The 27,497-nt window shown below is 41.2% G+C and overlaps 1 long non-coding RNA gene across 1 annotated transcript in view; it reads right to left on the reverse strand.

Moving 5' to 3' along the window:
* The window catches only part of LOC120575673, a 47,515-nt gene extending 21,040 nt beyond the window's left edge, over positions 1-26,475 (reverse strand). Inside the window, exon 1 of the long non-coding RNA XR_005642040.1 lies at positions 26,195-26,475. This is a non-coding gene — a long non-coding RNA (uncharacterized LOC120575673). The remainder of the gene's footprint in view (positions 1-26,194) is intronic.
* Between the last annotated feature and the right edge of the window lie 1,022 nt (positions 26,476-27,497).

Consider the following 27,497-nt stretch of genomic DNA (forward strand, 5'->3'; position numbering starts at 1 on the left):
TATTTCAATCCATCTGTATAATTACGGTGAATTAAAGTCTTTGTCAGAAGGAATGGGGAGGGAAGCAACCCCCCCCCCCCATAAACCCCCCCCCCCCTGTAGCTCACACAATTACACATCATCATGAGAGAAAGAGGAAATTACCTCTTTTGTCATCTCATTTTTCACTAGTGGTGGCTAAACGTGCCAGTCTGACAAGCAAGACCCACATCCAGATGTTGGGTCTGGGAACTCACCATTGGCAGGGCTCAATGAAGGACGGGATAAATGGTTGTCTTTCAAATTCCCTCTGCACAAAATAGGATAGCGCTACAACCAACCAGAGCAACACTAGTTGATAGATTAAACCTTTGCCGTATCCGGTCGGCCAAACTCCGACACATCTTCCTTTTTTAAGAATGACTTCAGTGCTTAACTCCAAGTCTTCCAGAGTCACGGCCAAAGCCGATTCCGAAGACCGCTGTTCGCCAGCAGCAGCAGCCATTAGGGCAGCAAGATATTTTGTTTCATCGTCTACATCGCGATGTGCGCATGCGCGATAGTCACATCGCAGGACGTTGCGATGTTGACGCTAAAACTTTTTTGCTGCTTGATAGGATAGAAAAGTACACTTTTCACCGACCCTTTAAGACAGGTAGCCATGTGGGCAGCGTGTGTATGTGACGTAACGTTAGTCCGACGGGGTTTACGGACCTTTTTGACTTGACTTGTCATAGTAGGAAAAGCACCGCTGAAATTGATAACCTTAACGATGGCTCAATTCCATCAAGTGTCCCAGTAAGATATTTCAGTGAGTCAGCATGCACAATACCAGGGCCTCTCCTAAGTGGAATGCAGCCATCAGTAATGGTTTTGAATACACCTGTGCTTGTCCTACTATGCCATGTCAACATGTCTGCCGTGAAAAAATTCTGGCTCTCCGTGTGTAGAAGAGTACCGTAAGCGGCAGCTGCTGCTGACACAGTAATGCACATATTTTTCCGTGGGTCATGAAGCTACAGTAGGTTAGTCAGTGTTTTATGTTTTCTGCAAAAATGAAATTTATCACCTGATTAATGCAACGTTATCACGACGTCTCCCGGCCATTTTCTTACCGGATTCGCAGGCTAAAGCTAATATGGTTGGCCTAAAGAAAAAGTCCCAACTAAAGTTACGGTTCGGAGCTGCGACGCTGGAAACGTAACATTAATCTACAACAGCAGTCTGTTTCTGATATAACGTAATTTATACTGATTTAAGTGTTCTTGGATACACAGTTTGTTGCTAGCTTGTGTGACGTGCAGGTCTGCATGCACATCCAACCACCAATCACAATCAATGTTGATCAATTTATCTAACAAACAAGCAGGCCCCGCTAGTCGACCACAACCTGATATTTAGAGAAAGCAATATGCATGCATTATTACTATCATTCACTTTCGCCTGGATTGATAGTATTATATAAATACAATGTTGTCATGTCAGTCAACCAGTGTATTTAAGCATTTCATCTCCCTCTCCAAAATCACTTCAGAAGAGTAGGCCTAGTCACAGCGCTTACTTGCTTTGGTGTTTGTAAAGCATTAAAGTTCAACAAAGAATGATTCATATAAGAAAAGTTCCTTTTTTATTTTCTATGAAGATGCACTCCCTTACAAAATCACCCAGTAGTTGAGAATGATTTATTATTTCCAAATAAAGCTATTTATGTCATCTTGTAAACAACAAATCTTATTATATATCGCATGAAAAAGAATATTGCAATGTCAGTTTTTTTCCCAATATCGTGCAGGCCTAGCAGCCATCTTCTTTGTTTTCAAGTAGCAGGGAATTCACACGTTAACAGTCGCAATTCTGCTGTCCTTATGTTAAGCCCGCCCACCGACTCTATACACGACGTGATTGGTCTGACCAGAATTTGGTTTTTCCAGCTCGCAAGCCAACGGAGAGTTGCTAGACTGACCCTGGCTGCAAATTACATTTGCTGCCGCTAGGGTGCGTATAGAGTTCTAGGCTATAAATGCGCATGAGTGTCAATAATAGTCAATGCATCACGTCAACTTGTGCACATAACATCTCCTATATCCATTTCAATATTACAGATTAACCAATTAGCTTCACACTTTAACCAAAAAAAAAAAAAAAAGGACTGGTGGTAAGAGGAACAGCAGGCAATTGTGATCCTTCTCCCTGCTATAGGCGCTTTTGGCCAGCCATGCATCAGTGCAGTAATTGCATCGATGAGGAGAAAAGCAGTGGCTTGCAGGCGAGCATGGGTCATCATCACTCTGTGTGAAGCTACGCGCCCTAAGGTAGGCCATTACTGCAGTGTGTCAATAGCTGATGCTGTTTTATGATAGAGGCCAAACGTTAGACCTCCCAGGGTAAAGTGATCACTTCCTGCCTCCAGGTTAAAGGTTCAGGCAATTACAAGGATGCCAATTTATCTTCTGTCTATACGAGGTGATCCTCTGAATTGGTCAAATAAGATCTCTCACTGCCAGCAACTGAAACAGAAATGGATATGCAACCACTGTGTCTTTACCCTACTCACCATTCTTGGCATTGCTCCTTTGATACTGTCCTTGGCATCCCAGTCCTAGGCCAATCCCTGGTCTATGTCTCTCTCATTTCCTCATCTCATCCATCCTTCAGCAGGCAGCTACTATCTCTTCCTCTATATGGCGGACATCTGCCATATAGAGTATGGCCAAATCACTTTACTATCCCGCAGGGGGAACAGTCCTCCAATAACTTCCACCTCCATCCAGGAAGTCCTGCATTAACCATGAAGCTAGTTTGCCAACTCATAAGGTTTCATTCATTTTATCAGACCTGCCAGATCCTCTGAATTATTGCTATTCTACAGTGTGGCTCTTTCTTTTCTTGTCTTGAATTCAAGTCATTGTTTAGCACTGACGCTGCTGTAGTGTTTATGATGTAGTTCACAGGAGATATCCTGTACGAATGAAGCATATAAAAAAAAGGCACTAAAAACAATACCACTGTCATTGTGAAAAGTATAATGATCACAGTTGTAGGTTTAATAACCATTTGTTGTTGACTATACAGTAGATTTATTCCATAATAGAAGCCTGATAACCATGTTATGTGTGGCTTCCTTTGTCCATAATTGAATCTGAGCCATCTTTATCTGCATTTACTGTCCAGTCTCTAAAAGGCTTTTATTCTGAAACAGTTGTCTCCCAGTCCTCAGCCCTTTATGAGACATTTAACACTGACCTTGGCCTTCTCCCAATTTTGACCTCACTACCTCTTCTCTTTTGACCCTCACCCCATCTTTTGCTCCTTTTCATCTCTCCATCATTGTCCCTCTGCTTTTCCTTGCACAATGTTTGCGACAGAATTCAATCAGGAGAGACTTCATTTGCAGATATGCAAAAATATTTATTGTACAACTCCATGATAAAAAAAAAAATGTCTTTTGGAGATTAGACTACCAAATTAATAATATTTTTTAAAGGGGTAGAGAACAGGAACATAACCCCCCCGATGGAGTCTAGACACTGGTGGCGGCGGAGAAGGAGACCGGAGACCAGACCGAAGAGGCAACGGAGCGGTCAGCCGGGAGAAACACGACGATCGGAGGAGGCAGGGGAGGAGGAGGGATGAGCACTTTGCCTGAAACGATTACTGACAGCACAGGGAGAGAACTGTAATGCTGTGATTGGCCCTTGAATTTCGTGGCCAAGTCTGATTGGTTTAACTGAAAGTATCGCTTCTAAATAGCTGATTTGATTTAAGAAGAAAGTAGTGATTGGGTTAATGACGTCTTCCTGAAAGAATTTGCGCTCAGCTTCATTTTATACAGTGGCAGGACGCATCTATCTCCGGAATGACTGACGAGTGCCGTTCTGTCTCACACCAGCTCCCTGACCCACTCAGCCGTACCTGCAGCCCTGGGCTCTATTTGACTCCAAATGTTTTTGCCTCATGAGAGTTTGCTTTGAATTTGGCAGATGTGAACTCATTGCGTGGAAAGAGAAGCACATCACAAATTCTTCAGAAATGAGTTTGTGACATGCTTCATCTAGGATTGTTGATTCTAACTTAATGGAGCTAAAGTTATGCCTTTATTATATCTTAGTAAATGTTATCAATAATATTAACTGATTATTATCGAAAATATAATTAGTTAAAATTGAATTTAAAGCAAGATTTACTTAACGGGAGGGCAAAATGGGTTTACTTTAAAAACAACTGATCAGTCTGTCAAAGTGATTAATCCACCAATCAATCATTTAAGTCACTTGTCAAGTAAAAATTACCAAACATTCTCTGGTTCCATCTTCTCTAATGTGAGGATTTGCTGCTTTTCTATGATTGCAAACTCAAATATCTTTGGGTAACGGACAGTTTTACCGACAAAGACAGCAATATGAAGACGTCTCCTTGCAATGAATTGCAATGGGTTATTGTCACTATTTCCTGACACTTTATAGACTAAAGGATCAATTGAGTAATACAAAAAAATAAAAAACAGAATAGTTAATGAAAAGAATTATTTTTTAATCTTATCTTAATCTTATTTTTTTATGTCCTTTGTACGATTTGTGTGACAGTAACGATGTCAAGACCCACTTGTGCTCATAACACGATCTGAAACCCAATAAACGTCCCATCACGTCCCCTGTGTCACAGATTCCGCTTCTGTAAGTTGGACCTGTCCCTCAGCTAGACGCATTAAGAACAAAACATCCATCGGATGTGACTCCAAGTTCACATGCATTAATGTTGTACTCGATGCTACTGGTTCACTTTTCAGTTACATCACGATAGGCCATGACTTCCTCGCTACCCCTATCCTCTGTGAGTCCAGGCATGAGATTTGTGCAGCCAGCAGGGACGGTGAAACTGTGCTTGTGCAGCAGCAATAAAGAGCAAAACAAGCTGTAAGTGGAGTACACTGGGATATGGTGCCTTAAAAGTCTGCTCAAACTTTGATTTACACAGCTCGTCAAAGCACCACACTATATTTGATAACCTAATGTTCTGTCTTTTCCGCTGCACATCCTCTTAATCAGTCATGTAATGAACTACGCTGGTACTACTGTAAAGATTAATTATACATCAACCCAATTAGACACAGTGCATCCATGCTACAGCTTTATCTGATTACAAGACCAAGAAAAAGATCAAAAACTTCACATTTTACTAAGTAGGCCGTTCTGTTCAGAAACCAGTTATCTCCTTGAGGACACAAGAGTCAAAGTAAATGAGCGCAAATATTTTTCTTGGAAAGAGGACAAATCACATTTTTTTGTCACAAGTTGCGTTTTTCCAATTTGTGTTTGTAATTAGGGTGTGCAGCACCCAGACATCTAGCGGATAATCTGGCCTTTCTGTATTAGACGGGAAGTGGACCGTGAAAGTAATTGGTGAGTGTAGCACAAATTGGATCCAAGCGTGATGCGATTTTTATTCCTCTGAGGCAATATTTGCAAAGCGATTAGAACAATGCTGCTGCTGCACATTTTCAAAAGCTTTATTACATATGTGTAACGTTTATGATCGAATGTTAACAGGTTCCCGTAATCAACCCCAAGGTGGGAGGTAGCAGGTGAAGCTTACAGTCAACTGGGAGGAAGGGAAAAACCGGTAGTTCACAACCGTGGCTTTGGCTGCTGAAAAGGGGAAGAAATAAATAATGCAAATAAAAAAAACACTCAACTGTTTCAAAACCGTTCCAATTAGGATTCCTATTAGATGCCTCTAAAATAAACTGCCAAATCAACCACAAAAAATATGGATTACAGAGTTGTTTTCTAAGAAATAAATCCCACAGAGAGACGTTTTATTTCTGTTCTTGTTGGGAGAACCGTTCCACCCAAAGTTGTGTGAGCCACTTACAAATAACATGATTAGAGACAAATTCATTACCAAGTTAACACCACTTGGTAATGAGATCTTGAGCTTGAGCAGGTAACTACTGGGGGTTCAGTAAGCCAGCCACAGTCATCCTGCTGTGACCCTGGCATCAAAAGCATAGAGATTGGATATATCTGCAGTCTGCAGACGCTTCCAGCTGATAAATGGGGTTTTTATCGCTTTGGTAGAATCCTGGCCAGTATGCCTGGCTGAATGCTCAACAGGACTATTGTGTGGTTGGGGAGTGAGGACAGTTGGGAAGAGGTTTTACTCTGAGGACAAGGAAGGGTGGGAGAACTGATATCATTAGAAGCATAAAGGTTTTGTGCCAACAAAAAGGTGGATATAAGCTCCTTCACAGATATATAGAGGCACAGGGGCTTCAAGAATATGCTGCAGGTTCAGGATCAACAAGTTTCAGGTAGCAGAGGGCTTGAAATCAGCTGAATCTAACAATTGTGTTAATTCCCTGTTGATTATAACTATTTAATTGACATGATCTATCAAATATATATCACATTACATTTTCCCACAGTCCAATGTAGCACAGTCAAAAAAATAAAAAAATAAAACGTGTTCAATTTACAATAATATGAAACAGGAAAAAGCAGCACAATTTCACATGTACTTTTGACCCCACGTTTATGAGAAGGTTTTATTCTTGTTTTATTGAGTCGGTTTTAACCTTCCGTTTTATTTTCTGGTTTGGTTCTCGGTCCATGAAAAACCAAAAACGACTAGAGAGTATCGTTAAGACATGTGGCAAGATTGCAGGCATCAACCTCCCCACTCTCTCCCACGTCTACTCCAACAGAGTGGCAAAGAAGGCCCGATCCATTGCAGCTGACCCTAGCCACCACTTGTCCTGCCAGTTTAAGTTACTTCCCTCAGGCCGTAGGTACTCCATGCCCAGATGCAGATCCAATAGACTCAGAAACTCTTTTATCCCGACTTCTATTTCCATTTTAAACAATTTGCCAGAATTGTTTTAAATGTATGTATTTTTATTTTAGTATTGTGGTTTAGATATTGTGGGTATTTTATGTTTCGCTGTATTGTTGTTTGTCTTGTCTTTATGTGTGTCTGCTGGCTGTACAAATAATTGCCCCTCGGGGACAATAAAGTTACCTTGACCTTGACAAATCTCAACAAATCTCAACAAAGCTAGTTGCTTGCGTAAGCATCTCAAAATCCGGAACCTTTGTCACAGCCGTGGGTGTATTAAGAGAACGGTCACGCCCCAACATTTACATAGGCTACACAACTGACCTGAGATCAGGTAGTCTTCTGAATCTAGGTCGTGCAGATCTCAGAAAATGTATACATTGTTCATATGCTATTTTACCATTAAATTCACTTCTGAGACTTTTTTATGCGAGAAATCAACTATGTAGATGTCAAATATGGGCCGTTTTACGAAAATTGATGTCTAATTGCAAATTTTGTCCAACTGTGTGTCGGACTTCAGAGGCCGGTGCTGCCTGGGTTGTTGCCTCGCCGCCCGGCCTGCCTTCCTTCACAGACCCCGGCCTGATGTGAGCTCGATTGAGCTCAGTCACGACTGGCAGCCCACGGCACTCCATACCTGCGCAAAGTCACCGTTTTGGGCTAATGAACTACGAAACGCCGCTGCTCTGACAGAGCTCAGGGCCTGCAACTCCCCTCTTCCTGCTAGCTAAATGCCCGGTGTATGTGAGTGAAAGCGCAGTCAGCGAGCTTGTTACGCCAGCATTCTCTTACCACAGGTTCCATTTACTCTTTTAATGTGTGTAATTATAATGTGTTGAGTTATTTAAACAAACGATTGGGGAAATAAACGCCGCTTGTCCGTGAGTCTCATTGATATAGATGGATGGAGCTCTATCAATGAGAGCTAGCTAGCCTCCTCTTAGAATTCCTCTGAAACTCACAAAAATTCATTAACTTGAAATCGGACACCGTTGTTAGCTTTATAAAACATTTAGTTAGATGTTGTATAAGTGGCGTGACGAAATTCAACCTGTAAATATACTCGAATTAGACCAAAAATGAAGCTAACTAGCCGCAATCTGTACACATAGGATTGAAGAGACAGTTGCAGCTAACGAAACCCTTACAGTTCACAAATATTAATTAACTTGAAATCGGACACCTTTGTTAGCTTTATAAGACATTTAGGTATATGTTGTATAGCTAAGTGGCGTAACATGTGGTAAGAGATTGCTGGTGTAACAAGCTCGCTGACCGCGCTCTCACACACGGGCCATTTAGCTAGCAGGAAGAGAGGAGCTGCAGGCCCTGGAGCTCTGTCAGGGCAGCGGCGTTTGGTAGTAGTCCACCAGCCCAAACGGTGACTTTGCGGTATGGGTGCTGTGTTGGGTGCTGTGGGCTGCGCACTGAACGAGCTCACAGCCGCACGCGGGTCTGTGGAGGAAGGCAGGCCGGGCGGCGAGGCAGCAACACAGGCAGCTGAACTCCGACACACAGTTTTACCAAATTTGCAATTAGCCATTCATTTTCGTAAAACGGCCCATATTTGAGCTTTATATAGTTGATTTCTCGCAGTGTCTGGAATATGAGATTCTGTCGCGTTTCTAATGTGTGTGTATTGGGGATTCGCTCAACCAATCAGCACGCGACCTCTAATGCGTGTGTATGGCGATTCGCTCAACCAATCAGCGCGCGTCTCTACGTGTGTACGGGGATAAGGCTCAACCAAGCAGCGCGCAGCTCATCTAAATATTCATGACCATACCATATTTGGAAGAAAAGCTCTTGTTACAAATAGGGCCAAAACACAGGGATGCATAAGGGCCAATAAAATATCAACCAGGCCATTTTCAGCCCAACTAATGTTACATACCCCATTAGGAGACCATAAGGAACAGTGTGAAATACCCTATATAATCATTCTATCACCCCTTTAAAGTGTTCATATTATGCTAATTTTCAGGTTGATAATTGTATTTAGAGGTTGTAACAGAATAGGTTTATGTGGTTTAATTTCCAGAAAACACCATATTTTTGTTGTACTGCACATTTCTGCAGCTCCTCTTTTCACCCTGTGTGTTGAGCTCTCTGTTTTAGCTACAGAGTGAGGCATCACACTTCTGTTCCATCTTTGTTGGGAGTCGTCCATGTGCAGTAAGTATGAGGACGTGCCATGCTAGCAGCTAGGCGAGCATTATAACAAAGTGACCCACATTTGTCTCTGAAGTAAAGGCTGGACTACAATAGAGCTGTTTGGAGCAGTTTGTGAACAGTGTTTTCTGTTGGAGATGGTAAGTCCCTTTGGGGACTTTGGGCTTTTTCACTTTGTAAACCTGTAACAGGCACAAAAAAAAAGATATTTAACAAAGGAAAGGGAAAAAGCCAAATAGCATAATATTTGCACTTTAAACAATTAATCTATCATTTATATTGTTGTCAATTAATTTTGTCAAAAGAGAACCGTTATAGTGTACAATAGTTTCAGCACTACTTCAAATTAGAGCCCAGATGATGGACTGGAATTTTAAGGTCAATAAAAAAAAAGACGATGATGATATAGGCCGGTCACACGATATTCCCTTGAGTTTGTTTATTAAAGAATTGTGACCAAGATATGCACTGAGCAGGGCATTTTGTATTTGAAAAACAAACGTCAGTGCTCACACGTGGACATACTGTGTACTGGCAATATGGTTTCTAAAATAGCCTACCAAATCTTTTGTATTGCAATTTGGTTTTACTTTTCAGCTTACATACAGATATACAGTTTATTAGGCATACCTCCCTAAAACATGCAGTGTGCAATGCAACAGCTCTACAATACATTTTGTGAAAGTTATACTGTTCAGTTTTAGTAAAAACTGCTTCAGAGAAGTTTTGATTCAAGTTAATGGAAAAGATTAAATTTCAACATCAGCAATTCCATGACAACTGGACAAACAGGATTATGTGATAGAATGGAAAGCTTGCGAACAATTACTGAATGGACATTGTGGTCTTTATGTTCATTTTGGTGGATCTAGATTTTGATGATGTGATGACCGTATTCATGCATTCTACTAAGAAGTGCTTCCGATATTCAGCCTACTCTCACTCATATAAATCAGGTGGACAACAACAATTGAGGATTATCACCTTATTTAAGGTAGGATGTATTGCAGGACAGTTGCATTAGACTGTATTAGTTTGGGCTCAGGGAGCCTAATAAACTGGTAGCTGAGTGACTGTACAGTATCTTCAACAAGTCAGTGCCATCCATGCTGAGGTTTCAGGTTGGGTTCTACTTGAAATAGTTAAGCATTATTATCATCACACTGCTGAGCTCACCTCTCTGTTTGCCACCTTTTAATCTAATTGGTGGGGTTAAAAGCTGGTGGGGTTCCTCCCAATTTGCGTTGCGTGCCTGTGGCAGGAAACCTCCATCAATTATGTGCTACAGTCTGTTTCATGCTGAACACGGAGGAACATGTCAACACCCCAAGATACTGCTCTGCACACACATGAAAGCCTAGCCATCCAAACAGAGGAAGATCCCTGACCGCATAAATTACTGGGTGGAAAAAGGGTGAAGGCACTGTACATGTATCTAGCCTTGTTTGCTGTCAGAGATGGGAGACAGGGAAACAAAGGAACGCACAGGCGCTAAGCAAAGAGTGAGAAGGAGGAAACGGGATGTGAAATGAACAGCAGATCGGAAGAGAAGAGGAGGAATTTAGTCAGCAAGGGGTGATGGAGAATAAACTGGCCAATCCTCCAGTAGTGTCTTCCAGGGGACTGACTGTTACCAAAGCACTAGTACCAAAAGACTAACATGGTAAACAGGAAGCAGAAATAGCCTTCAGTCTTGTGTTGTGGAAAGACAAACAACCGCCAGCAAAATCCAGTGTGCTTATTGTGTAGTTTGTGGAAGAGTAGCCGTGGAAGTATTTGATGAGGGATACGTCTGGGTGCTTCTGCCATTGTTCGACACAGTTGAGAATCATTTATCACAATAGGAGCACCTGGTGTTTAGAAAAAGCTTTAAAAGAGCAGGAGCTGAACACCACAACCAGAGCGTCTCAGCTAACAAAGAGTGGAAACAGCAACATCTTTCTCCGCATCTATCCCTGTCACACATCTCTCCCTCTACCCTCCATCTCAGATTCCCCTTCCCTTTCTCTGCTGCTTTTAACATGCCTCCATCTCCTCATGTTAATTTGCTGCTTCAGTGACACGCATCATTGGGGGAGTCATTTCTAATAACCACGCCAGCCCCCATACAAGTGCCTTTGAGTCATGCACTGAAATGTCATTCACATTATTACGCATAACAGTAACAATGATGCATTTCTAAAGCCTTACTTCCTTCCTGACATGACTGCAGTTCGCTCAACACATCCAACCAGTCCTCCAATGTTCTCCCTCCCCCTTACTCTTCACAGATGAACCCTACGTCCCCATCTCATCTTTTTGAGGAAGAGCACGAACTGAGCTGCTGGGGTGAATCACTTCATTTCCCTGAGCGTTTTGCCACAAGAAAAACCTTTTTATTTCGGCAGGATCTTGGCATGTCACAGCCTCCTCAGTGTCAGTGTCTTATCACATGTCATGATGCAGGGCTTGCCATTTGAAAATGGTTTCAAAAGGTAAGAGTGTTAAAGTTTTTTTTTACCTTCTTTTCCCTGAGTCAAAGAAGAGTAATTATTCATTCATGCGGGGCCGTCAGGGATGATGTGCGGATGACATTTTCCCTTCGCTGCTTTGTTGTTGGAGATCCAAGGTAGAAAGGATTGTCAGAGACTAACATCTGCTGTTTTCTCCCTTAGCCTCAGCTCGGTACAACACATCTCAGCAGCTCAGAAAATAACTGAACAGAGCCACTGGGATTCTCAATCTCTCATTTACAAGCAACACATGTGAGGCAGATGGCAAGATGAAAATGTACCCACACAACAATAAAAATTATTATTTTAGTTTTGGTTTTTTCTATTGGAACAACCCAAGCTGAAGTGTAAGTTGGTAGCTTACTCTGCTATTGTATCAAATTCAGCCATCTTTTGCCTTAAAACAGACAACTTGCTGACATTTGCAGAGAGTTACAAGAGTGGCGTTACTACAATCTGATAGAGAAACCGTAGTTTTTGTTTTGTTCATGTTTACTTTCTAATTTCACCAACATGGCCTTGACTGCCTGCACGATGCCACAGTGTTCTGGATGAAAAAAAGCAGAAAGCAGATGCCTCGGTAATAAAGACAATTAAATCGGCAGCTGCACCATCTGCTATTGTCCGTGACCAAAGTAATGAGTGGAGAAAGGAGTTGAAGAGGAATTTGGAGAAGGTAGCGGTGTGCAGGTATCTTAGCCTCATCAAACCACCACGGACCTGCAGATCTAGGATAGCGTTCAAACCATGCTCAAGTTTTGCTACCTATATAATATGTATGAGACAGTCTTTTTTAATAGATTAAGCAAAGTTGGCATTTAACTCGAGGGACCCAAAACAGATTATAGATGCAGGGTAATATGAAATATTCCTTTAACATAATCTCCTACATTATCCCTTCCTCCTCTGCCTCTCCAGCCCTCTCCTGCCTCCTTTGTGGCCTGAGCTGGAGAAGATAAGAAGTCTGCCAGCGTGTCGACAGTGACCTCACCCGTCTTAAGGTGATTAACTGATTATGCCTCAAAGAGTGATGACATTCAATATTTTGAGGCCAACTGTTGTCCTCTTTGGACACATGAAGCAAGTGAAGAAGAGAGAACATTATCCCGAAGAAAAGACCAAGGTTTCCTCGTCACCAATGTGCTCCGTTTTACATGGTGCAGCAGTAAATCATGCTCCTGAAATGTTATACAAAAAGCATACAGATAAGTACTGGCACATGGAATGAACATCTAGCAAATTATTAAATAATGTGTGCAGCACACTCTAAGAGCTTTGATTGGATTACTTTTTTATTCTGAAGTGTAAAGTTTATTTTATTAAAAAAAAAAAAGATTTATTATTCAGCAGTGTGATTGAAAACAGCCACAGCCTTGTAACATTCAAAAGGCGAGGGCAGAAGTTCTGTGCAAGTCCTTGGTAAAGACTTCTATCTGCAAAGCTCTGCCCAATGCCCATCACACATTTCTAAGTGCTACTGTGTGAAAAATATTAGCAAGCTCCCACAAAGGCTAGGCTTTAAAGATGTATATCTCAGTCTTTATCCGTGTGTGTGGCAGAACAGGATAGTTTTGCATATATCCGCCCCACTTTATACAAGCAGAGACAAAAGCTGGCCTTGGCAAAGCTGCTTCTTTTTTCTTCGGTGTGGTTTTCAAGCAGAAGGCAGAGCGTGGGTTTAGAAATGCTTCTTTTTTGTAGGCAAGATTTGAAGGACATGCATAGGGACATGTGTAGTTTGGGCTCACAGTCAGAAAACATTTCTGAATTCATCTTTTTATTGAATGTGGCCTTTAATTCTCTTGTATATAGGACATATATAATCATATAAACGAAAATCTCTTGCTTCTTGCAATTTACAGAATATCCAAAAACCTCACCAGAAATCAACTGAAGATAATGTAATGTTAACAAATATCTAATACAACAGTACTGTCACACAGCTGCAAAATAAACATTAGTAAACTTGAGGCTTTCTGTTTTATTTCCATTACACTGCATAATCCAGTACCTGATACTGTTGGACCCAGCCTTTAATTAACAAGAGTCAGAGAAGGTTTTGGGGTGTCTCCCACTGTGTTCGTTAACACACATCATTAATCAAGGGGGGGGGGGTGGGGTTCCCATTAAGCAGGTCACTCAGGATCATGCTAAACAATTACGCTTTGATTAAGAGATTGTTCATCAAGCCATCCAACTAGCAGCCAATGGCATGTTTAAAGCCCACAGGAACAGAATGTACTCAGACTGATACATGCTGTCAGTATATGATAAGTGTACTTTAGATGAAAACAAAGACGTTAGATTTTAACTGCTTTTAAAAATAATCACCACTCTAATGCTTTTATCCCTTCTGCAATTCGACTTTTAAATGGATAAAATCTATTGATTATTATGCATCTACTGTCTAGGTTGTAGGCCTTGTGTGTACTGTATGTGTGTTGTATGTAGCTGCTCTTAACTAATTGCCCCTTGTGGAATAAAGTTGTTGAATTAAACTAGCAGCAATGTCACACACACACACACACACACACACACACACACACACACACACACACACACACACACACACACACACACACACACACACACACACAGTTTAGGAAGGAAGCCATTACAATACATGGCAGTCAATTACTGTTTATTTCTGCCAAGAGAGTTCTTTTCTCTTGAACAAAATCTCTCTTTCATGGCCATCCCTGCTCTCAGCTTGTATGAACAGTCCCTTTTAAAAAGACTGCAAGGTGAAATGTAATGCCCCCACCTACCTATATCCATGCTTCCAGATAGAAACATCTCAAAAAAACTGGCAAACAAATTAAAAATGACAAAACTTAAAACCAGAATTACAAACACTCCTCCAAAGTTCCAATTAGGTTGATCTCCAATTAGCAGCAGCTGTCAACTGCCAAAGAGGTCTAGTAATCAGTACTCTGGTATGCAAGTTCAAAAAGCAACAGAAAACAAGTAACAAGGCTCCAAAGCAAAAGAAGAAAAAAAACTAAACATCTATGCATCTATGAACGGCAGATTGCTTGAGGTGTGTCTACACACAAAGGGTTCAAGGCAGGTACAGGATTAAGTTGCAGGCCATCTGTGTTTTGGAGGCAATCAGAGCCCAACACACACTAGTTACGCACATAAAAAAGAAAGAAATAGACTTGACGTGTAATATTCTGCTTCTGGTCGCGTTTACGTAGAGCAGATTCTGTCTCCACATAGGATTGCTTTTCTTGTTGGTTGATGGTTAACATACATACAGACTCCACAAGTTACTTTTTAATAAAGATCTTGTTAAATGACCAGTAGCTAATGTATTTAGGCCAAGTACTTACATTTTATCATTATTATTTATTTATTTTTTTTAGAATGCATAGCTGCTTCTACATAGGGTGTAGAATACACAGCATCTGTACCCAAGCTGAATATTTAGGTAAGAAAAGATTAGTGCTGAAAGGATAACTTGATTAATAGATTGACAGAAAATAAATCAGCAGTTGTTTAAGTAATTTTTCAGTTTGCCAAACATTCGCAGGTTCCCGTTTCTCCAATGTGACAATTTACTGCTTGTATCTGTTTAATATCACTGTAAAATGATTGGGTTGTAGGCTGTTGGCTGGACATAATGTTCAAAATCATCACCTTGTGCTCTGACTCTAAAAAAAAAGGATTAATCAGTTAATCAAGAATATAACTGATTAATCAACAATGAAAATAATTGTTTTTAGAAGCCCTAATAAAAAAGGCAGAGATTGTCCACCTTGGCCTGGCGAATGTACTATTCTCAACGTTAAGCAGTAACATGGTCAATATCATTCCCCCACACTGTCATTAAGGCCTCAGCAGCATAGCTGTAGTCCTTTTAAAGAAGAACGATGCCCAGCCCCAGACTAGTTTTGTGACACAAAGCTCAATATATGGAAAGTGATGGTCAATAACACCATGTTTTAATTCAAACAGGTGGAAAATGATGTGGCTTCTGGAGTCATTTATCAAATGTGAAGCAATGACGGAAATATATAGAGAGATAAAGGCTGAGAGAGAGAGAGAGAGAGAGAGAGAGAGAGAGAGAGAGAGAGAGAGATGAAATGCTAATTTTGTTGCTGCTTGTCCCCAGCAGCTGGTCTAGCTGTTTGACATGAGTGATGAATGGTGTTGCATTGGTACTGCTGCCCTCTCACCTCAACTCATTGTCACCAGTCCAGAGACAAAGGGGGTAGAAGGCAGGAGAGGGGGGGGAATCCTGCAGCACAGGCAGTAGCTGCTTCCTTTAATCAATCCACACACACACACACGCTCTCTCTCTCAGTGCAAAGACACTGGTACAGACATCAAAGCACACATGCATGCATCCTCACTCACGGCCTGATAACTTGTATCTTACTACAGTGTGTATTTGCTGAGCAAAGCTTATTTTCTTCTGCCTGGCTAACCAGTTTTTGCTCTCTGCACAGACCGTGTCCACCAACTGTCTGATGCAACAATTACACGGCCGTGTGAAAGCGCAGGCTTCTGGGAGTATGCAGAGGAACAGGTACATCATCGCAAACTGCATATCTGCTGCATGTTCTAGCGGAGGTGAGAAATGAAGAAGAGGTGGAAGAGTGCACACTGGTAAACAGTTGGAAATAAAAGATTGTAGCAGAGAGGGAAAGTTGCTTGGTTGGCAAGGAGTGGAGTCATTACTCGTCCAACCCCCCAGGCACAGGCAGAGGAAGAGGTGTGAAATGGAAGCAGGTCCTGCCTAGTCTGCACTGATGGGTTTGTTTAAAGGGTCAGAATAGTTTGCTGAACCGTTCCTATGAATATGAAAACAAAAACCTCCCGACCATGTAATCATGAATAGCATGCAAATGAGTTATTCACGCAACATTATTCTTTGACGCTGTGTTATAAATGTTAGCCTATGCATAAATGGACCAACAATTCAAAAACAAAAAGGTTCTTCCTCAACAGTATTGAGTTTAATAAATGTCATGTTAGGGCTGCTCGATTATGAAAAAAAAAAAAAATCATAATCACGATTATTTTAGTCACCATTATTTAACACAATTACTCATTGTCTTTAGCAAAGATGTTGCATCTATTAAACTTAAAAAGCAGTGAAACAAACAAATAAACAGTGAAAACAACTTGAACTGTGAAATTTCTCTTCATATGTTTGCAGTTTGAAATTTTTTTTCCATTCAAATCACAGGACAAAATAAGACTTTAATTGCAAAATGTAAAGTGCAAAATAATTGTTTTTTCCGATTAATCGTTTTTTGGGAATAGAAACTGAAATCGTAATTGCAATTACAATTTTGCTTAATTGCACAGCCCTACGTCACGTAAGAAAATCTTTCATAATCGGGGTAATGGATTAAGAGAAACAGCTTTTAACAGCTAGATTTCTGTCAGAGAAACACTATTTCTTTGCCATGATGTGAATAATAGTTTCTAACAGGGCTTTAACATGTGCATGACAAACACTTCAAACAGGTAAAGTATAGGCTAACTGTGACAGCAGCAAAGGAAGGTAAGAGAAGACCATCACTGGATGCAGCACAACCTCGTATTCAAAATAGGGATGCACCAAATATTCGGCCACCGAAAAAGGCCATTTCGGTTTTCGGCCGAAATACTTTTATCACCGAAACAATACGGCCGAAATGTTGTGATGACGCAAACAGAAACCGCGACCTGCACGTGTGTCAGTACCCGATCCACCTGCAAAGAGTCTCCTAAATAAAGAGGTTGAGACGGACCACAGAGTGAAAACAATGAAAAGTGCTCTTAGAGTCTGTCAGCACACGTTTCAGTGAGATCTATTCGGATCCTCTGCACTTCATCGCGACTGTACTTGATCCGCGTTATAAAGACCATTACTTGGATGCGGAAATAAAGCAGGGCGCACAAGAAATGATCCAGGCCGCGATGGATGCGGAGAACCCGCGTGGAGACGGAGACGGAGCGCGCACGGAGCAGCGCCCAGCGCAGCGCCCAGCGCAGGAGATCAGAGCGCAGAAACAAAGACTCGTCTCTCTGCACCAGATGAGGGGAATGCACCCTCGTTGTCTGATATGTTCAGTGAAATCCTGCAAGAAAGTGCCTCAAATAATAATAATAACAACAACAACAACAACAATAATAAGTAAGCTATTCTGTTCTTAGGCTACTATATACTGTATGTGACTATCAGATTGTAGCCATTAGGGATGGAAGATATAGACGATATGCAATATAAACGATACAAAATTGGCCTACGATAGAGATTTTAATTATATTGCGATAAATCATGTTGATGACACAATCTACCCGCGAAGTTTAGAGCCACGAGCTGCAAAGCGTCATCGTCATCTTGAGTAAACATGACTAAAAGCGAAACAAGGAGCTGGTGAAAAAGACCGGTGCAACAGCCATTATTTGGACTTGGTTTGGATATAAAGGGGTGATAGAATGCAAAACCGATTTTACCCTGTCATAGTTGAATAACGACAGTTCGGTGGGTAAATAGGACATACATAGAAGCTCAAAGTCCCACTGACAGCCCTTTACTATGAAAATCTCATATTTTGAAACTGCCGCTGAAAACGGGCGAATCCCAACAAAGCTGAGTTGCTTACGCAAGCGTCTCAAAATCCGGAACCTTAAGAGAACAGTCACGCCCCAATATTTACATAGGCTACACAACTGACCTGAGATCAGGTAGTCTTCTGAATCTAGCTAGGTCATGCAGATCTCTGCTATTCCATTACAAAATTCACTTCTGAAACTTTTTTATGCGAGAAATCAACCATATAAAGCTCAAATATGGGCCGCTTTACGAAAATGGATGGCTAATTGCAAATTTTCTCCGACTGTGTGTCGGAGTTTAGTGCCGGTGTTGGTGCTGCCTGGGTTGCTACATCGCCGCCCTGACCGCAGTGTCAGCGAGCTTGTTACGCCCGCAATCTTTTACCGCAGCCCGCAGGTTCCAGTTAATCTTATAATGGGTATGTGTGTTGAGTTATTTAAACAAACAATCGGGGAAATAAAGCCTCTTTGGCTGCGAGTCTCATTGTTAGAGCCGCGGTGAGGTGGAGTCCATCAATGAGAGCTAGCTAGCCTCCTCCTAACTCTGACATTCACAAAAATACATTCAATTGATATCCGAAATCGGACAAGTGTTAGCTAAGCTTTGTAAGACCTTGAGGAACCTGTAATATTCATGCCGTGACGAAATTCAAACTGTAAATATAATTTAGTTATGCGAAAGTGAGCAAGCTGCGATATTTCCCCATTGTAATGAATGGGACATATTGCAAGCAGCTGCTCGTCCTACAAAGACGCCTTGCGTTCATAAAAATGCCTTAAAATCAAATCGGACACAACGGTTAGCTCTATAAGACATTGGGGAATTATGTTGTATAAAGTGGCGTGACGAAATTCAAACTGTAAATATAATTTAGTTATGGCGACAGTGTAGCTAGCTAGCTGCGCGGTATTTCCCCATTGTAATGAATGGGACATATTGCAAGCAGCTGCTGGTCCTACAAAGACGCCTCACGTTCATAAAAATGCCTTAAAATCAAATCGGGACAACGGTTAGCTTTATAAGACATTGGGGAATGATGTTGTATAAGTGGCGTGCGAAATTCAAACTGTAAATATAATTTAGTTATGGCGACAAGTGTAGCTAGCTGCGCGGTATTTCCCCATTGTAATGAATGGGACATATAGCAAGCAGCTGCTGGTCCTACAAAGGCTACCCGCGTTCATAAAAATGCCTTAAAATCAAAGTGGCGCGCGAAATTCAAACCGTAAATATATTATAGTTATGCCGGCAGCTGGCCGCGGAGCCCCGTAGTGCAGTATCCACAAAGGGTGACTTTGCGCTGGGTATGGAGCCCAGCAGGCTGCCGCTTTTCGTCAGACTGTGTGGAGCTCCCGTCCCACGTCTTACCAAATTTGCAATTAGCCATCAAATTTTGTAAAAACACGCCCCCATATTTCAGCTTTATATAGTTGATTTCCCGCTTAAAAAAGTCTCAGAAGTGAATTTGGTAATGAAACATTGCAGTGTCTGGAATATGAGATTCTGTCGCTTCTCTAATGTATGTGTATTGGGGATTCGCTCAACCAATCAGCGCGCGTCTCTAATATGTATGTATGGCAAGTCGCTCAACCAATCAGCGCGCAGCTCATCTAAATATTCATGACCATACCATATTTGGAAGAAAAGCTCTTGTTACAAATAGGGCCAAAACACAGGGATGCATAAGGGCCAATAAAATATCAACCAGGCCATTTTCAGCCCAACCAATGTTACATACCCCATTAGGAGACCATAAGGAACAGTGTGAAATACCCTATATAATCATTCTATCACCCCTTTAAGCCGCTACAACGGAGCTGTGGTCGAGCCGTACCGTGGAGCCTTTCACCAGCCTGACCATTCACTATATAACAGACGACTGGAATCTTGGCAGCCGGTGTTTGCAGACGTTGTACTTCCCCGCTGAACATACAGCCGTGTGTGCTTGTGCGCAGCGGCTGAGTGGGACCAAAAAATGTACCGGGACGTTTACGGCCCCTGCCGTACGTGTTGAGCAGAGGCTTCACCGTTTGACCAGCAGGCAGGATGGTGTTGCTAACAACTTGCAATGTATAACTATTATCAGACAGGCCCACCGGGAAAAGTCCCGACTCGTGTGTGTGTGCGCTCTCAAATGCGTTACATTAGGCTGCAGGTAAGAAACTTTGTTTGAAATATGTTTTTATTTAAAGTATCTATGCATCTTTGCCTAATACTGAAAGTGTTTTCCAGTACAGTGTCTGTTCCTTAACTAAACAGACACCAGTTTGTCCCGTTCTCTGCATCTTGGGTGGCATTTAAGAACCAAGGACTTAAACTTACTAAGTGTAGTGGCCTTTAGAATGGTTTGCACTAAAGAGAAGACACACAATACTTTAAGCTTTTTCTTTGTCAAAGTCTCTGCAACTAGTGTACTTGAATTTTATTCATCTGCAACATTGTGTTGTATAATTACAGTTTTGAACAATAAATGTTCTCAAAACTACATACTATGTTTCTTTCTCTTTTAAAAAAAATAAAAATAGATTTAGCAGTTTGGTTTTCCTTAGGGTCTATGTAACCTGGTCTGAAATGGTTCCATTATAATTTATATATCGCAATATATATCGTTATCGCAAGAGGCTGCAATGTATATCACAATATGGATTTTACGCCATATCGCCCATTCCTAGTAGCCATATTTCTGCTAGATATTTTTTTTATTAAACTTTAATATTAATTCATACAATTGCAATGCCTTGATTTTTGTAAAGTTAGTACACAGTCATAGCCATAAATGCAATGGTACTAATAATTGGCATAATTTCTTTTGGTGTTTCGGTTTTCGGTCTTGGTTTCGGCCAAGAATTTTCATTTCGGTGCATCCCTAATTCAAAATAATAAAATCCAACCAAAATTAAACCTGACACTAAAGTAAACTGTAAATAAGCTGGTTTGCACAGCTGAACAGGAAGCTATTTGTTTTAAATATAGACATGAGCACAGTAAGGAAAAACTCCGGAGCATGCTATCCCACTGCACCGCATCAGTTCAAATACTCTGACTGATAAACAAGTATAGAAATAAACTACCCCGGCCTAGTACACCCCAAAATGCCAGCCTTGGTTCAAAAGTAAGGACAGGGGTTAGGGAGAAATTGGCATGTTTTTCAGATTTTTTTGTTCATTTAACCTTTATTATTTAATGAGGCGAGTCATTAAGTACAAATTTTTATTTACAATGACAGCCTGGCAAAAAAGGCAAAGCCTCTTAAGGGAGGGGGTAGAGGCTACACAAATGGATGGAGATGTAGGAGAGCCAAGAATAACAGCTTAAAAAGGAGAAAGGACTATAAGATGAGTGCCACAACATAGAAAACTAAAATGAGTAACGGTTGACATTTATGAAAAACTAGATTGTTAAAACTATGCTTAATTTGGTCAGCTTTACATGTGTCATTATTAATTAAGGTCAACAGATTCTCTTGTTTGATAGATTTAAGAAGAATGAGTAACCTTTAAATCTTGATCAATCATCATGGGGGGAAAGGCCTAACAAAAATAATTGTTTGGTTCCGGTTTCCGACCGACCCTGTCAATTTATGTGCGACCCAAATTTATTTTATGAGCTTGGGGAAGAGATGATACAAATTAAATAAATGGACAAATAAAAAGTTTGAGGCAAACTATAATTACATTTTTGTACAGCATTCTTGCGATGCAAGATGCCCGTTGTCCTCCAGCAATGATGGAAGAGGACCCGATGTCACCGCAGCGGCACTTAACCTTGCGGTGTCCAGTTTTACGGCAGCAGCAGCAGCGTGAGGACGGCTCCTTCAAGCAGCCCTCACCGGCCAGCTACAGCGCCGCCAGGGAGCTTCAACACGTTAAATAGGGCAGATGAAACCACTCATGAACTATATGTTGCGTTTAATGTCATGTCGTGTCAGCAAACATGATCAAATGAAAGGTAAACACCCTTTAGAGTGCTCTAAATCACTAAACGGTTTAGGGCCAAAATACATTTCTGATCTGCTACTACATTATGACCCACCCAGACCTCTCAGCTCGTCTGGGACAGGTCTACTTGTTGTCCCCAGAGTCAGAACTAAACAGGGGGAAGCAGCGTTCAGTTTTTATGCTCCACATCTTTGGAACAAACTCCCAGAAACCTGTAGGTCCGCAGGCTGCAACTCTCAGTTCTTTTAAATCTAAGCTAAAGACCTATCTTTTTGATGTTGCTTTTCTTTAAATAATCTATTTTATTAACTTTAATTTCTTATACTGCACTGTAACTTTTATTCTTATACTGCACAATAAATTGTATTCTTGTCTTTTAATGTTTTTAATTTGTTTATTAATGTTTTTAAATTGTTTTAAATTGTTTTCTAACTGCTCTTTAATGTTTTATGTAAAGCACTTTGAATTGCCCTGTTGCTGAAATGTGCTATACAAATAAAGCTGCCTTGCCTGACGTTACAGTGAGTCCCTGTGGCTCATTGGAGGAGGCTAACAGCAGTGAAGCTAATGACAACTTCACAACACAATTCATTTGGATACAAGCGTTGCATTATGAAAGATAGACGGGGTTCTGAACAGCAATGTGCACACACACACACACACACACACACACACACACACACACACACACACACACACACACACACACACACACACACACACACACACACACACACACACACACACACACACACACACACACACACACACACACACACACACACTATTTACTGCCGCAGATTAATGTAACGCTACACTCGTTAGTGTAAGTAGCCTTCAATAAACCCTCCATGGTTAAAGAGTCAATACTTATCAATACCCACCTACCTGTTCTACATGTAGAAACCCATATTTCACTCTTTCATGCTGTCCACTCCACTCTTGTCTACCGCGCTGTGCAAACAAAGCAACAACTGTACATGTAGTAACAGGTAGGCTATGTTATGAAAAAATTGAGTATCCATCGCTACTGTAAAGGAAAAAAAAAATCCCTACCTATCCCTTGCTTTTTTTTTAATGCCTAATGACACTTAATGCCACCACAAAAGAAATCACACATCAAGTTTCACAGGCCCGGACAATGACGTCCATCTTTTGCCAGTGTCCAAAACACAAATGCAGGACATTAAAAAATGCCCAGGTTTACAATGAGTCGGAACTGAAAGTTGGAGCAAATGTCTATGAGATATGTATGTTAGACCAAACCAAAGTGGTTGATCTTATACACACCCATCATCCCACCCATATACTATGTGTTTGAGGACTGACCCCATGGGACCTGGGGACAAACACAAACAACCTGCGGTTTCATTCATTGGATTCAAATATATGCATGTATCCAAGCCAAGGCAGAAAAAAAAAAACATTCATACCTTATATGGGGATATATTCAGCATTCAGGAATAACACACTTTGCAGGAAACAAAAGAAATAACTTTGTTACATCAATATTCCCACACCAGTTCTGTGACAAGACATGTTGAAAGACTGATGGTCCAGTCCAGGGGTTCTTCACAACATATGGGATTTCAGCTTGTAGCATGACACTAACCTCAACTACACCAATAAGTTAGTTCTCACAGGAAGTGACAAATGACCTGTTCCCCCTGCAGACCATGAAGGTACAGCATAGATGAAGAACTCAGAGGCCCTGGTCAGTACTGATCTGATCAACTATATTACATTCTAACAATTTGCCAGGAAAGTATGCCAGACAGCCATATGACAGATGTCTAGTACCAAAAGTCTGAATATTAGATAGGAGTACCATGCAGGCCCTACAGTGTAAGCAACGGTTCACCCATAGCCTACTAGAGCTGCACAATATATTGTTTTTTTAACTGGCGCAATATACGTATCGCGGAAGGCTGCGACATATCACGATAGACACTCAGAGATTTTTTGTTAGTTGAAAGAACATAGCAACAGAAAACTGCTTTTTAAAATGTTAGTCGTTCTATTTTTCGTGGTGTCTTATGTTTAATTCAATGTTCAATGTGTTCAACAAAAGAATGTTAGAAATGATTTCCTTTCATTTGTTTTAAATTCAACAAGCAATGTGTTGTATTTTAGAAAAGGTCCCATGGCATGAAAATGTCACTTTATGAGGTTTTTTAACATTAATATTAGGGGTGGTACGGTTCACAAAACCCACGGTTCGGTTCGTATCACAGTTTTAGGGTCACGGTTTGCGGTTCTGTACGGTTCTTGTTATTTTTTCATTAATCTTTAACACTCCAGAAATATACTTCAGCATATGATATATAGCTTAATTATCCACAATGTAGGATACAGTATTAAAACATAGTTCTATCTTGTAATCATGCACAAACGGAATTTGACTTTAAGCACATTATTGGGACCATCTCTGAGGAAAGCTAGCTGAGATTTTGATACAGCAAGAGGGAAGACATTGATGATTTCAACAAGCTTTTCATTTATTCGCCAAAAAAATTTGTGTGTATCGCCATTTACAGGAACATATGTGCCCTTTTTAGCACATGAAGATTGAAATATTACAGAATAACAATTGAAATAATTTGCATTTATCAAACTAACAACTTCAGTGTAGCTCTTACAAAAATACAGGTGATGTCATTTCCGGTAAGTGTTTTAACATAGGTGTTGAAAGAGGGCACGACGGCAGTAGGTGGTTTGTGCACATTAGAAGTGTATTGACGAACCGCGCTACGCACACACGTTCCGAACCGAGACAAGCGAACCGTACGGTTTGGATGTTTTTTCATGAACCGTACCACCCCTAATTAATATGAGTTCCCCCAGCCTGCCTATGGTCCCCCAGTGGCTAGAAATGGTGATAGGTGTAAACCGAGCCCTGGGTATCCTGCTCTGCCTTTGAGAAAATGAAAGCTCAGATGGGCCGATCTGGAATCTTCTCCTTATGAGGTCATAAGGAGCAAGGTTACCTCCCCTTTCTCTGCTTTGCCCGCCCAGAGAATTTGGCCCCCCATGAGAGAGAGAGACATCATGGCTTTCAAACGAGCAAAGTGGCAGTTGGTCAAGGCCACCCCCCCCCTCTCTCTCTCTCCTCAATAGCTACAGACACAGAAATGGCACATCCTAAAGAAAGCTCATTGTGGGACTGGCTATAGTGGCTGGAATTCTGCACCAAGGCTGAATTTCGGGGAAGAGACTTCAGATACAGTATTAGGGGACCACTAAGGCCTATATAAAAGAGACTTCAGATACAGTATTAGGGGACCACTAAGGTCTATATAAAAGAGACTTCAGATACAGTATCAGGGGACCACTAAGGTCTATATAAAAGAGACTTCAGATACAGTATTAGGGGACCACTAAGGTCTATATAAAAGAGACTTCAGATACAGTATTAGGGGACCACTAAGGTCTATACAAAAGAGACTTCAGATACAGTATCAGGGGACCACTAAGGTCTATATAAAAAGAGACTTCAGATACAGTATTAGGGGACCACTAAGGTCTATATAAAAGAGACTTCAGATACAGTATTAGGGGACCACTGAGGTCTATATAAAAGAGACTTCAGATACAGTATTAGGGGACCACTAAGGTCTATATAAAAGAGACTTCAGATACAGTATTAGGGGACCACTAAGGTCTATATAAAAGACTTCAGATACAGTATTAGGGGACCACTAAGGTCTATATAAAAGACTTCAGATACAGTATTAGGGGACCACTAAGGTCTATATAAAAGACTTCAGATACAGTATTAGGGGACCACTAAGGTCTATATAAAAGAGACTTCAGATACAGTATTAGGGCACCACAAGGTCTATATAAAAGCATCCAAAGAGCACCATGTAATGGGACCTTTAATATCGGTTTATTTATCGCAAGTAATATCGTTATCATGATACTCAACAACGATATTGAATAAATATTTTCCTCATATCGTGCGGCCCTATAGCCTACCACACTAGGTCAATGCCTACAGTAACAAGCCGGGGGCCAGGACAACATCCTGCAGCCATTTGAGTCTCTCAAGGTGAAGTGTTTTCATCAGCCCCCTCCAGCTGTCACCGCGCTGTAAACGGCCCAACGAACAGCGAATACTGACCAGCGCCATAATCACAGAGCCTGGCAAACGGTTGCTTTTGTCATTACACTAGCCATAAAACAAATATGGGATACAGTAACATAGTGAGCTGTCTTACCATAAGCCACGTGTTCCTTCCTCACCGAGCCCTGGGTAGAATCCACCAGCCGACCTCTGGAACAACAAGTTAGCGCTCTTCACACACGTTGGATTTTGCGCCCTGTCTGCGCGCGCAACTTAACTCAGCTGCTCATACCTCTACTAATACTACTTCACAGTCCTACGTTTTCGCTCTGAAATACTACAGGATAAGAATATGTAACTTTTGGACAGTTGCCTAGGCTACTTTCTGACTATTTGCTTCAAGTTGAGGCGCAAATCCCGGAAACGGTCTCATTAGTCAAGAAATGACCTCAGGTGCACTGCTCGTGATGGAATAGTCCACCAATCTGTTGAGGGGGGGGGGGATGATAAAATAATCACCTTCGGGACATTTTCTGAATGATTACTGCAGGATGTAAATTACACATGACTTTATTATTGACATGATTTTATATATAAACATAATATTGGTTATGAATAATAATATCATATTATTGTCTTTAACTATTAGGGGTATGGTGAAGTCTGCACCTGGGGGCTCTTCTGTTCAATTACATGTTCCCAAACTCAGCCCTAAAACCTAGTTAGATGTCATGGTTTCCATGGACAGGGTGCAGGGTTGAAGTTTCATGCTGGCCACACACCAAGTATCCTGAGAGGGACTTTCTCCTCGCCACTGTCCCACTGGATGCTTGCTCTTGGGGGAATTACTTGAATTGTTGGGTCTTTGTAAATTATAGAGTGTGGTCTAGACCTACTCTATCTGTAAAGTGTCTTGAGATAACTCTTGTTATGAATTGATACTATAAATAAAATTGAATTGAATTGAAGTAGACGAAGGGCTGTTGCACAGATCTCTGAAAAGAGGGCACCTTGCCACAAGGCCCATTAGGTAGCACCCAGTTTTATATACAGTCTATGGTAGCATCATGTGGAATGCAAACTACCCACTGGGGCTGGCCTTCCTTCATACCTTGACATAAAGTGGCAGCACTCCTTATGCAATGAATTGGTTTGTAGTTCTCCCACTTTTATGGCCAATAAGAACACAGCCTTGTGAGACAGCCATTGCAGCTAAAACACTTCAAGGGGTTTGAGGCTCATGCTGCAGAGCTTCCCTCACCATCCATCTCCCCACAGTAGTTGATAGTTAAGAGGCAAACAGGAAACACTGGGGGCAGAGTGGGACAGTATGCATGCAAGGTCCCCAGTTAGAATCAAACCAGGGTCATATGGTTAACACTGTAACCAGTAATACTATGGGCGCCATTAGGAAATGGAGTAGAGGTCACAACAACTCTGAAAATATATTAAAACAA

The sequence above is a fragment of the Perca fluviatilis genome, chromosome 2 (assembly GCF_010015445.1).
Source record: "Perca fluviatilis chromosome 2, GENO_Pfluv_1.0, whole genome shotgun sequence".
NCBI lineage: Eukaryota > Metazoa > Chordata > Actinopteri > Perciformes > Percidae > Perca > Perca fluviatilis.